Consider the following 12,692-nt stretch of genomic DNA (forward strand, 5'->3'; position numbering starts at 1 on the left):
CAAAATGTAAAAAAAAAAAAAAAAAAAAAAAAGCCAGATTTGGGGGCCCCCCAAGTGGTCAGGGGCCCTAAGCAGCTGCATAGTCTGCGTATAGGCTGGGCCGGCCCTGCTTACAGTGTATCACAAAAGTGAGTACACCCCTCGCATTTCTGCAGATATTTAACTACTGTATATCTTTTCATGGGACAACACTGACAAAATGACACTTTTTACACAATGAAAAGTAGTCTGTGTGCAGCTTATATAATAAAGTTAATTTATTTTCCCCTCAAAATAACTCAAAATATAGCCATTAATATCTAAACCCTTGGCAACAAAAGTGAGTACACCCCTTAAAAACTACGTACATCGCTAAATGTCCAAATTGAGTACTGCTTGTCATTTTCCCTCCAAAATGTCATGTGACTCGTTACAGGAGTGCTATCAGAATTGCTACAGGGATTAAAGAGGTGGGGGGTCACCCCATTAGTGACCATACGCCGCACTCTACATCAAATTGGTGTGCATGGTTGTTACCCCAGGAGGAAGCCTCTTCTGAAGAAGGTACACAAGAAAGCCTGCCCGTCTCGTCAGACCATAGGACATGGTTCCAGGAATCCATATATTTGTTGACATGTCTTCAGCAAACTGTTTGCGGGCTTTCTTGTGTACCATCTTCAGGAGAGGCTTCCTCCTGGGGTGACAGTCATGCACACCAATTTGATGTAGAGTGCGGCGCATGGTCTGAGCACTATCGGGCTGACTCCCCACCTCTTCAATCTCTGCAGCAATGCTGACAGCACTCCTGTAACGAGTCACATGACATTTTGGAGTGAAAATGACAAGCAGTACTCAATTTGGACATTTAGGGATGTACGTAGTTTCTAAGGGGTGTACTCACTTTTGTGATACACTGTAGGTAGACATTTATAATATTACCCAAAATAAGGAGAGAAGGCACTCAATTTAGTTTAAAGGCTTGCAAGGAGAAGGAGGAAAGCTAAACAATGGACTACAAAATACAGCTTCCGCAATCGTTCTAAAAAAACAACAACTCATCCTTCACTTCTCTTTATATTTGGGATGGCCCTAGCAACAAGAGAGGTGCCAACCTTAAAAGGATAGGGAGCAAAGCGGGCGACACCTCTATGAACTTGGTTGGCTATGTGTATGCATGTAGGTGGGATTATTACATGTGTTGCAGCACATTCCAGCAAAGCAAAAACTGTCTTTGTTTTTACCTCTTGCCCTTGGGAAGGCAAGAGTCTTCAAGGCTTCTTCAAGAAAAACATTCCCTCTTTGTAAGCACAATAAGCAAAGCATTTCTTCATTGCAAGCAGCTATTGATTAGAGCAATCAAATAATAAACATCTCAATAACTATCACAACAAATACATTTCATGAAGCAATAGTATTTTGGCAAGTAATAAATTGCAACAATATGATTTTTTAAATGCCCCAGACAGTTTAGATCGCCATGTCTGTGGCTTGTCCTTGAAGTTGACCTGTGGAACCTCGGCCGGTTTGAACCGATCAGAATGACAAGGCAGTTTTATCAAGAATTAAACATCTCTATAATTATCAATCACTAAAATGTCTCATTACTGCAATCAATCATGGAACATACTATTATAGCAATCAATACTCTATCGTGAGCCTTCATTGGTAAAAGCAAATATTTAATAACCATTTAATTATCTTATCATTTCCAGATATTTAATAACCATTTAATAATTATCTTATCAGTGGCTCTGTTGTACAATTAACGTCTTTATTGGGGCAAACGGAAACTCTCCGGCGTTTCATGGTTCACACCTTCAATCCTTGGTTCTCGCTCAGTAGTTGTTGTCGCTTTTGAAAGCTTAGGTTTTAAAAAATTACGTGTACCCATCTTGCATCTTCTGTCCTCAGGTGGTTTTGGCTAAGGAAAGCAAATGACCGTCTGTAAGGTGCTGCACTGGAAAAAAATGTCACTTCTAAAACATAAAAAATATGTGAAATGAGATAAGATTTGCTTATAACAAGAACATTTTGCCAATGGAACAAGCTATTTTTCTCTTGGTAAGAACTCTTGAAATAAGACATCCATTCAGGATGAATGAGATCTTGAAACTAGATATATTTTACTACTTCGACGAGATCTTGAAACTAGTTATATTTTACTAGTTCATCCTGAATTGATGTCTTATTTTAATAATTCTTAGCAAGACAAAATTTGCTTGTTCCGTTGGCAGAATTTTCTTACTAGTTATAAGCAAATCTTATCTCATTTCAAACAAATTTTTACTCGTTTTAGAAGTGGCATTTTTTGCAGTGTAGTCGCATGGTCTGTACGAAAAATCATTTTGACCCATTCCAAAATTTTTTTGTTGTTTTTATTGCTTTACAACTTTTATGGACAACATTTTACCGGCAAAGTCTTAATTTTAAATTAATATATAGGAAAGTAAATTATATGTAATGACATTTTCGGCCACCAGGTGTGGCTAGGCCCCTCCATAGGCCTCACCTTAATCTCCGTGTATGGGCTCTTTCAGACTCAGGCCACCCAGACGGTTCTGCAGAGCCGGGAGGGTCCCGTGATGCCCCGCCTGGCCGTCCTGCTGGGATTCATGGGGGTGGGCGTGTCCGGGTACAGCTCCCGTCAACTGACGCTGCACTGCAAGCCGGCGAGTCGTCTCTTCAGATAAACAAGATGAACGGAAAACCACCGGAAAACGGCCGTTAGCAGTCAGCGAGTTTTGCGGAATTTGTAGTCTTGTAGTCAAACAGAAGCGAGATTTTGGATTAGCTAGCATATTGCCGAGCAGAATTTGTGGAAATCCAGGAGTACCAATTTTTTAAATTATCACTTAAGTGTGCTACTTTCTTGTCAACATGGGGCATAAAGCTACTCTGCCCCACCAAGCACAGAAAGGACAAGGAAACATAACAAAAACAGGAAGTCGGGCAAACATAAACTAAAGATAATATATTTAAAAAGTCCAATTTTAAGCGTTTTTTTCCAATTGGATTGATTTCGGAATTGAAACATAAAATGTTTTTCCTAACCGAAACAACTTCTGGATCCAGTGGGGCACAAAACCGCTTGCCCCTAATGCAAAAAGGCAGCTGCTTTAGGCTTTAATATTGGAAACAAAATCAATCTACTAAATTACTCCTTTGTGTAGTTTCCAAAAGCTAACGTAGCGAGCCTTTTCCCAACAGCGCCATCTGCTGCCAGTGGGGCACAACCGTACTTGCCCCTAAAATTATGCTAGACATTTGTGATTATGTGGTAATTTGGAAAGTATTTAGCCTCGCTTACTTTGCACTTGTGTGCATATAAACCTGCACATGACGTTGTAAATATCACTTTGATTTGCTGAATGAGATTCGTAGATGGCGACTAAGAGGCTGCTTGAACCAGCTTTTTTGTGAGCTGGACCGGGCGACATCTGACTGATAATTCACCCGGATGTCTCCCGGTTGGCTAGCTCGAGTCAAACCAGTAGAAATTGTGTGTTTGTTGTGTAGTATACGGGAGCATCTGAATGTATCTGTGACGAGGCATGTAAATGAGTGCTTTGAGACCAGATTAGCCTGAGAAGGAGGTTGGAGAGATCCTCTTAGGAAACATCCTTTTTAAGAGCAGCTTACATACGGTATGTTTGGGGTCACTGACCCGGACATGGAGATGAGCGTAACTGTGACGCAGCAAAAAATACGTGACTGTGAGCAGATATTTGCCATTTGAATGTCGTGTGTTTGTGGTTTAGTTGTTATGAATGTTTAGGGGATTTAGATGGATTTTGCACCCAAAAAAATGACAAAAATTGAAGAATTTTGGGATGAGGACTCTCCATAAATGTCTGTATTTTGGGATTGTTGTCAAACTCATGAAAATGATAAGACTATATGGAATAAATTAGCAAATTTGCCACAGTCAGTTACATAATTGACAAAAAAACACAAAAAATTAACAATACTGTTTTTCTTTGTTTGCCAGCTAGCATAGAAGCTAGCTAGCTTGGAATATTCGCAAACTGATGGAAAATATAAAAATATATGGAATAAATTTGGAAATTTGGCATGGTCAGTTCCATAATTGACACACACACAAAAAAAAGACCTAAAAATTTGACCAAAAAAAACTGTTGTTCTGCACTAACTAGCTAGTTACAGTAGCTAGCATGGAATGTTACCAAACTGATGGAAAATGATAAAAATATTTGGAATAAATTTGCAAATTTGCCACAGTCAGTTACATAATTGACCAAAAAAAGACATAAATTGACAAAAATACAGTTGTTCTGTGCTAACTATCGAGCTACCTAGCTTGGAATGTTAGCAAACTGCTGGAAAAAATATATAAAATATATATGGAATAAATTTGCGACTTTGCCAGTCAGTTACATAATTGACAAAAAAAATGACATAAATTGACAAAAATAAATACTGTTTTTTTTTTTGTGCTAACTAGCTAGCTACCTAGCTTGGAATGTTAGCAAACTGATGGAGAAAAAAAATGGAACAAATTTGCCGCAGGCAGTTACATGATTGGATTTTAAAAATTAACTAAATATACTGTTTATCTTTGCTAGCCAGCTAGCTAGCTTGAAAAATGTTCATGAAAATGCCATGCTAAAACATGAAACCAAATTGTTTTAAAGATGCTAAAAACATCATGTGTTGTATTAAATATATGCAAATTCAATTATTTTTCCCTGACCCTCAATTTTTTGTTGTACATTTTCCTTCTACGTTCCCTTGAGTAACTATCTTTGCGAAAACGTCAAAATAAAGATTGCACCAACAGCACATATTTTGACTAGCGTGTTGGTGTCTCGCTGTGACGAGATTAGTTACAAAAACGCGGTATTTGGTGATAGGATTGTACTGCGCCGTGAGTGGTGATAAGGAGTCTTCAACGCAGTTATCTGTACATACACTATGTGGAAAGGCAGATAACGAAAGGAGAAATGAGGGTGGTTGTCCTTTAGTCTAATGTTTTAGCCTACAAAGCTATTTTATGATCCAAGTTATAATTTTAAAAGTTGTGTGTTTTTGAATTTCTCTGGAAATCAGGAAAAATTAAAAGATTCCATTTTGAATTAATTTTTTAAAAATGTGGAAACATGCAGCCTTTTTGTAATATGACATTTTTTTTCTAATGTCAAAAAATACGTTTTTATCTTGGGGAAAAAACTAGAATTAAAAAATATGAAAAATATATAAAATTTGTAGGACAAATTTATGCATTTAGACCATTTCAGATTGAATATATAAACAACATTTGGCTTAGTGTAACACTAGTTAACTTGACAGTTTTGGTCAATTTTAGCGACGCCGGTGGACAAAAGCGGTAGTATTTTGACTGCGTTTCTCATGAGGACCAGCACACACCAGTGTCGTAAAATCCTCATCTCCCGGTCGCCTGCAGATGGATTAAACGGCATTTCTGTTTCTAGCAGCTGTGTGAAGGATGAATAGTAGTAAGGTAATGAATCTAGTTGTGGCTAAGCAATAGCATATGAACGTTAGCAACCATGTGGCTTACCCCGCCACCTGAACTCGTCAGCGCTGACGAGTGAATGAATGGGGAAAGGGCAGAGTGATGTATACCGTAAAGCAGTGAGCACATTTGTAGTTTTTTTTTTGTGTGTGTGGCACTCCTCAAAGTTAATTAGTGCCGGTGAAAGCGATACAGATCCCCTCAAGATGTAAAAGAGGTGTCATTCAACTAGTCGGCATACTGTATCATCACAAATGTTCTGAAAATATTTCATAAAGTTTGAAAAGGTACCGAGTGTTGCTTTAAACCATTCCAGATCATAATTTTTAGTTCATTTATTATTATTATTTGGTAAGTATCTTGACTGCACAACCACTATATTAAATGAAAATGCCTTCAAATTGTTAAATTTTCAAATTGTTATGTTATTGTTTTGTGGTTCTGAAAATATCTTATAAAGGTTGAAAATTTACCTAGTATTGCTTTGAAAAAACTTACTTTTTCTAGTAATATCCAAATTTACTCTTTTCTGCTATTTTTTAAAATAGGAAATATGGAACCTGTAATTACAAATACATTTTTTAACTCATAAAATTTTAGATTGTGTGTGTTTACCTAATTATATATATTATATGCATGATACAATAGATAAATTGGCCTAAATTTTCAAATTGTTATGGTATTGTTATATTGTTATGAAAACATTTTATGAAGGTTTAAAAGTTACCTAATGTTGCTTTAAAAAGTATTTTCTTTTCTTTTCGATAGAATATCACAATTTAATCAATTAGAATATAGCTAAAATAACTGGAAAATGTACTGCTATTTTTTAAATAGGAAATATGAAACTTGTTATTAAATATTTATAAAATATAAAATATTTTTTAATGTTTAGTGTGTGTGTTTAGCTAATTTAATTATATATAAATATATATTATATACAATGTATATTTACACTACCGTTCAAAGGTTTTGGGTAACAACCCCAAACTTTTGAACCATAGTGTATCATATGGGATTTTTCATTATGTACACTACGGTTCAATATATACATATACATACATATACACACATATATATATAATAGGGCTGTCAAAATTATCGCGTTAATGCGCGGTAATTAATTTTTTAAATTAATCACGTTAAAATATTTGACGCAACAAGTCCCGCTCAGAAAGTATTCTGCCTTTTGGTAAGTTTTACAGCAAGGCATTTTGTGCTGTCTAACAGCAAACTCTTGTGGTCGCTTTGTGACATGGTTTATTATTTTCTTCTTTTCTTTCTTCATAATGGCTGCACGACGTCTCGGGCTGATAATGTTGTGCTTATATGATCCTTGGACAAGATTTGTCCGTAAGTATGGTTGTTGTAAAGAATGTACATATTATGTTAGTAAGCGAAATGTTCTATTTTTTGTATGAGACGCTTTTTGTTTATGTTTAGTGAACCTGTATAGCGTGCTAAGCTAACGTTGTTGCTAATGCAATGCTTGTGTACTTTTATGTTGTAGTTTTACGACGGTCTAAAGAGGACAATGGTTTGAGGCCATTTTATTAATAAATCAGATGAAAAAGGAAGAAGTCTAATTATTAAGGCGTCGTTCACTGGCTGTATAGCTTTGGAAAAAGTAGACGCTTCGGAGTGAGGACAGCATAGACAGATTTAAATGACAGTAGAGTGAAATGCCCACTACAGTCCTTATGTACCGTATGTTGAATGTATATATCCATCTTGTGTCTTATCTTTCCATTCCAACAATTTATTTTACAGAATATATATATAATTTACAGAAAAATATGACATATTTTATAGATAGTTTGAATTGCGATTAATTACGATTAATTAATTTTAAAGCTGTAATTAACACGATTAAAAATTTTAATCGTTTGACAGCCCTAATATATATATATATATATATATATATATATATATATATATCTATATATATATATATCTATACATACATATATATATATATACATACATATACATACATACATATACACATATATATATATATATATTATGTGTGTGTGTATGTATGGACATTTTTTTCAATGTCAAAAATATAACATACATACAATTGAATCTATAAAAGATTGGCTTTAAAAAATTCTTGCAATTTTTTTTTTTAAATCACATAAATTTGAGAATGTGTGTGCGTGTTTAGCTAACATAGTTACATATATAGCCCTTAAACCTTTTCAGTATAAATAAGTTTTTCTTTACATTACCCAAATCATTTGCATATTTTCACCCCATAAAATACAATTATTTGACTGAAAGATCATATTTTAGTATTCCGTGTGAATGTAAAACATGCAGACTGGCCGCTGTCTTATTTAACAAACAATGAAAAACTCGTCACATGACATATATACAGTATAATTTTTTCTTTACGCATGACTTTTACTTAAAGGCATACAGCGTGGGGAGAAAAATCATTTACTCCACTCGTTTTGGCTATGAATGCTCTTCTCAGTTGTGGTTTTATGTGAACCCAGTGACCTAGTGAGAAAGAACAGAAAAAAAACAACTGTCAGCACTAGAGGTCATTATTTTCTTATGTCAAGCAAGATAAATTCACTAGGATGTTTCAATTTATTATACTCTCATTAAAGTTAATTCAGGCTTTTTGATGAAAAAATTTGCTTCAAAAGTCGTTTTTAAATAAGAACAAGTTGAAAAGAACGCTTGGTGTCAGTCAGGTGCTTCACAGGTTACGGCGGCCGCTGAGTTCTGACCCAGTTATGGCTCTAAGCTTCTTGGGAAAACGGCCAAATCTTTCCACGCTCGTGCAGCGAGGTTGTTGCGCCGCTGTGGATTTAACTTAGCTTACACACACACACGAAAAACAACAACTGCAAAAGTATTGTTTGTCTTTTCTTGCCAGTGGCACACCTGTGGATCCTGACTGTCAGGTTCTTAGAAAAGTGAGGTTCACGCACTCACAGGGGTCCATTGTGTTTGGGGAGAAGGCTCTTGTTACTCATCACAAAGAGCCGAATGTCTCAGTGAGGCTGAGGAGGATCGACGATGCAAAACTTGTACGATCTGAGGTGCAGGTTTCTTCTTCTGCAGTACAAGAAAAGGATGGCGTTCAAACTAAGCTAAAAACTAAAGATTGTTTGAATACGATTAAAATTGGAGGAGTTTGTGCGATTTTTTTTTCGCGATCAGATTTGTAGTTTTCCTCGTTTTTGCTTTTTTTGCAGGAAGGCGGTAATGAAGGGACAGAAAAGGAAGGAAGCAGACAGAAGAGGAGAAGACCAGTCAACAAGAAATACATTGTTACATGCTATGAACTAGTAGTAGATGAAGTACTCACTTTTATTACTTAAGTATTTTTTTGCACCTGTATCGGTACTTAAGTAAAAGGACAAGTATCTACAAAAAATACTCAAGTAAAAGTACAAAAGTACTTGCTTTAAAATTTACTTAACAAGTAAAAAGTAGGCATGTGGCGGTATGATATTCTGACAGTATGATAACCTTAAGCCAAAATATCACGGTATTGCAATTACAGCTCTAAAATGTGATATCTAGGTTTAAAAAACAAAAAACTTTTTTCCATTGATCAGGATTTTTATTTCTTTAAAACATTAGCATTAGCAAATTGGAACATTAGTATAATGTTAAGCTGAAATAAATCTATAAAAAAATATTCAAAATAAAATTAAAATAAATGCAGTTCTTAGGGGTCTCAAACTGACAGCCACAGCTCAACATAATTATTAGGGCTGTCAAAATTATCGCGTTAACGAGCGGTAATTAATTTTTTAAATTAATCCCGTTAAAATATTTGACGCAATTAACGCACAAATGCCCCGCTCAAAAAGATAAAAATGAGAGCACAGTGAAAGGTGTACTTGTTGTGTTTTTCGGAGTTTTGCCGCCCTCTGCTGGCGCTTGGGTGTGACTGATTTTATAGGCTTCAGCACCCATGAGCATTGTGTAAGTAATTATTGACATCAACAATGGCGGGCTACTAGTTTATTTTTTGATTGAAAATTTTACAATTTTTATTAAAACAAAAACATGAAGAGGGGTTTTGATATAAAATTTCCATAACTTGTCTTTTAAGAACTACAAGTCTTTCTATCCATGGATCGCTTTAACAGAGTGTTAATAATGGTAATGCCATCTTGTTGATTTATTGTTATAATAAAGAAATACAGTACTTATGTACCGTATGTTGAATGTATATATCCATCTTGTGTCTTATCTTTCCATTCCAACAATAATTTAGAGAAAAATATGGCATATTTTATAGATGGTTTGAATTGCGATTAATTGCGATTAATTAATTTTTAAGCTGTAATTAACTCGATTAAAAATTTTAATCGTTTGACAGGCCTAGTTATTATCTTTAGAACAAAAATATTTCCCCCCCCAAAAAAAGCACGTGTGTATGACTCGTATCATGTTTACATTATACACACTCTCTTTCTCAACACAAACAGTTGCCAACGAGGAAAAAAACACCTCGTTTTACATCCGCTAGACACACTAAACATGCTGGAGCTAACTCTCGTAGCTGGTGGGAAATGTTCATGACAGTGTTTACTAACCTTTAATTTTGTATAAATGTCGTGCCTAACTAGGTGATATATACAGTATATGTATACTATAATTTTCACAAACCTGACTATAAGCCGCCACTCAGCAAATTTGACACGAAAACGGCATTTGTTCAATGATAAGCCGAACCGGACTATAAACTGCAGCTGTCCGCACTGTATTATGGGATATTTACACCAAAAGATGTTAACCGGTAACACTTTGACAGCGGCATATTAAGACGGTGAGAAGACCAAATGAACCCACATAAGGCTTTGAAGCAATTGGGCGCAAAGGTTCATTGCTTCTAGAAGTTTCATTTGGCCATCAATGAGGGAGACAGTCAACCTCTGCCCCCACCTGCTGTCAACACTGTTGTCGTCCAACATGCCACCCAGCATGCATTGCAAGATGTAAATAGCACAGAACATGACTTTTGATTGTTAGTTATTTCTTCAGTTACTGTTCCATTTGTTTCATTAATTGCTAGGTATGGTATTTGGTAACACTACATTTGACAGTGGCGCCGTAAGACTGTCATAAGACCATTATAATTATGACATGACACTACCATGAATGTTAATGAATGCTAATGACAGATGTCATTTTGTGTCATCTGGCAAATTATCTCACTTTGAATGGATGTAAAAGATCCGAGCTGGACATAAATGAAGTTAGTGACATAATTTGCCAGATGACACTAAATGATACCTGTCATAACCATTCATTAATGCCCATTATTGTGTCATGTCATAATTATAACAGTCTTATGGCAGTTTTATGATGCCGGTGTCAAATAAAATGTTACCTATTAACCAAAATAAATCAACAAGTAAGCCGCAGGATTCAAAATGAGGGGAAAAAGTAGCGGCTTATAGTCCAAAAACTACGGTACATACATACAGAGATCTGAGTCAATATTCAAAGAGGGACCAGAAAATTCATTAACTTCTCAGTTTTATTTAAAACTGTGCAGAATGGAAAAAACAGGTAATACAATTGACAGAATGTAAACAGAAGTTTAACCATCTCAAAAACTCCAAAACGTAGCTTAATGGCGGATTGCAAGCAACTATCAGGTGCATACCGCCACCTACTGTACAAGAGTGTGGTGGTTCTTAAGAGTCGAGGAAGAGACAGTCGCCCATATTTGGAAAGTTCTGGGGTGAAAGTTTATTCATTTTAGAGATTTGAATTTTTAATATAATAAATTACACTAAGATTTTTAGTCTGAGTGGAAGGGCTCATGTGATCGAGAATACTAACTCAGTGGATAGGATCACAAATTCATCTTTCAGATTTAAATCTTGAAGTGAAAGTTTCTGGGGTGAGGGTTTATTTGTTTGAAAATATGGATTTTTTTGGATAAAATACACACATTGCATTAAGACTGATAGTTTAGATGGAAGCGATCACGTGATCATGGATACCCCCTCATTAGCTGACTCAAACTTTGTTTTGAGATGGAAATTTTGAGGTGAAAGTTTCTGAGGTGAATGTTTTTCCATTTAAAAAAATCTTCATTAATATTGCGTGGCTGGAAAAATTAACACGTTGGCTCCCAGTCCGTCCAAGTTCAAATGGATCGGACGTCTATTGTCTAATGGCACTGAAACATGATCACTTTCACACCTCCCACTTCTAATGGACCAGAATTGTGCTGCAATGATTAATCGATTAACTCAAGTATTCGATTAGAAAAAAATAATCGAATTAAATTTTGCTGCTTCGAGTATTCGTTTAATTAAAGTGGCGTTGTAATGGTTTGTTTTGAAAGTGTTTGTCTTAGTTTTATTGATTTGGGTGGATACACTGCCCTCTAGTCTGCCTCATTCACATGGCTGAATCCATCTGCTCCCTGTTAAGACCAACATAAGCTGAGTTTTTTTTTTATGTATATGTAATTTAGTTTAAAGGTATATTTAGCCAATTTTTGTGGGAATATGTGTCTGAACCATTTGTTTAGAGCAGGGGTCCCCAAACTACGGCCCGCGGGCCGGACATGGCCCGCAGCCACATTTGGTCCGGCCTCCTGAACAAAAAAAAAAAAAAAAATTGGGATTTTTTTTTTTTTTTTCCCCAAGTGTTATTAATTTCTTGGCTTTTTCTGTGAAGAACCCAGAGAGGGTTATTTGGTTATTATCTATTTAATTAATAGTGTTATTATTAGAGTTGTTCCGATCATGTTTTTTGGCTCCCGATCCGATCCTGATTGTTTTAGTTTGAGTATCTGCCGATCCCGATATTTCCCTTTCCGATTGCTTTTTTTTTCCCCTCCCGATTCAATTCCAATCATTCCCGATAATTTTTCCCGATCATATACATTTTGGCAATGCATTAAGAAAAATATGAATAAAACTCGGACGAATATATACATTCAACTTACAGTACATAAGTACTGTATTTGTTTATTATGACAATAAATCCTCAAGATGGCATTTACATGATTAACATTCTTTCTGTGAGAGGGATCCACGGATATTAAGACTTGTAATTCATCAAGGATAAATGTGACTTTGTATATTGTGACTAAATATTGCCATCTAGTGTATTTGTTGAGGTTTCAGTAAATGATACTGTAGCCATTTAACTGTTCTGCCCAAATGCATGATGGGAAGTGCAACCATGACTGGGCGTAGTGGTACCAATTGATATATCT

The sequence above is a fragment of the Corythoichthys intestinalis genome, chromosome 19, assembly GCF_030265065.1.
Source record: "Corythoichthys intestinalis isolate RoL2023-P3 chromosome 19, ASM3026506v1, whole genome shotgun sequence".
Taxonomy (NCBI): Eukaryota; Metazoa; Chordata; class Actinopteri; order Syngnathiformes; family Syngnathidae; genus Corythoichthys; species Corythoichthys intestinalis.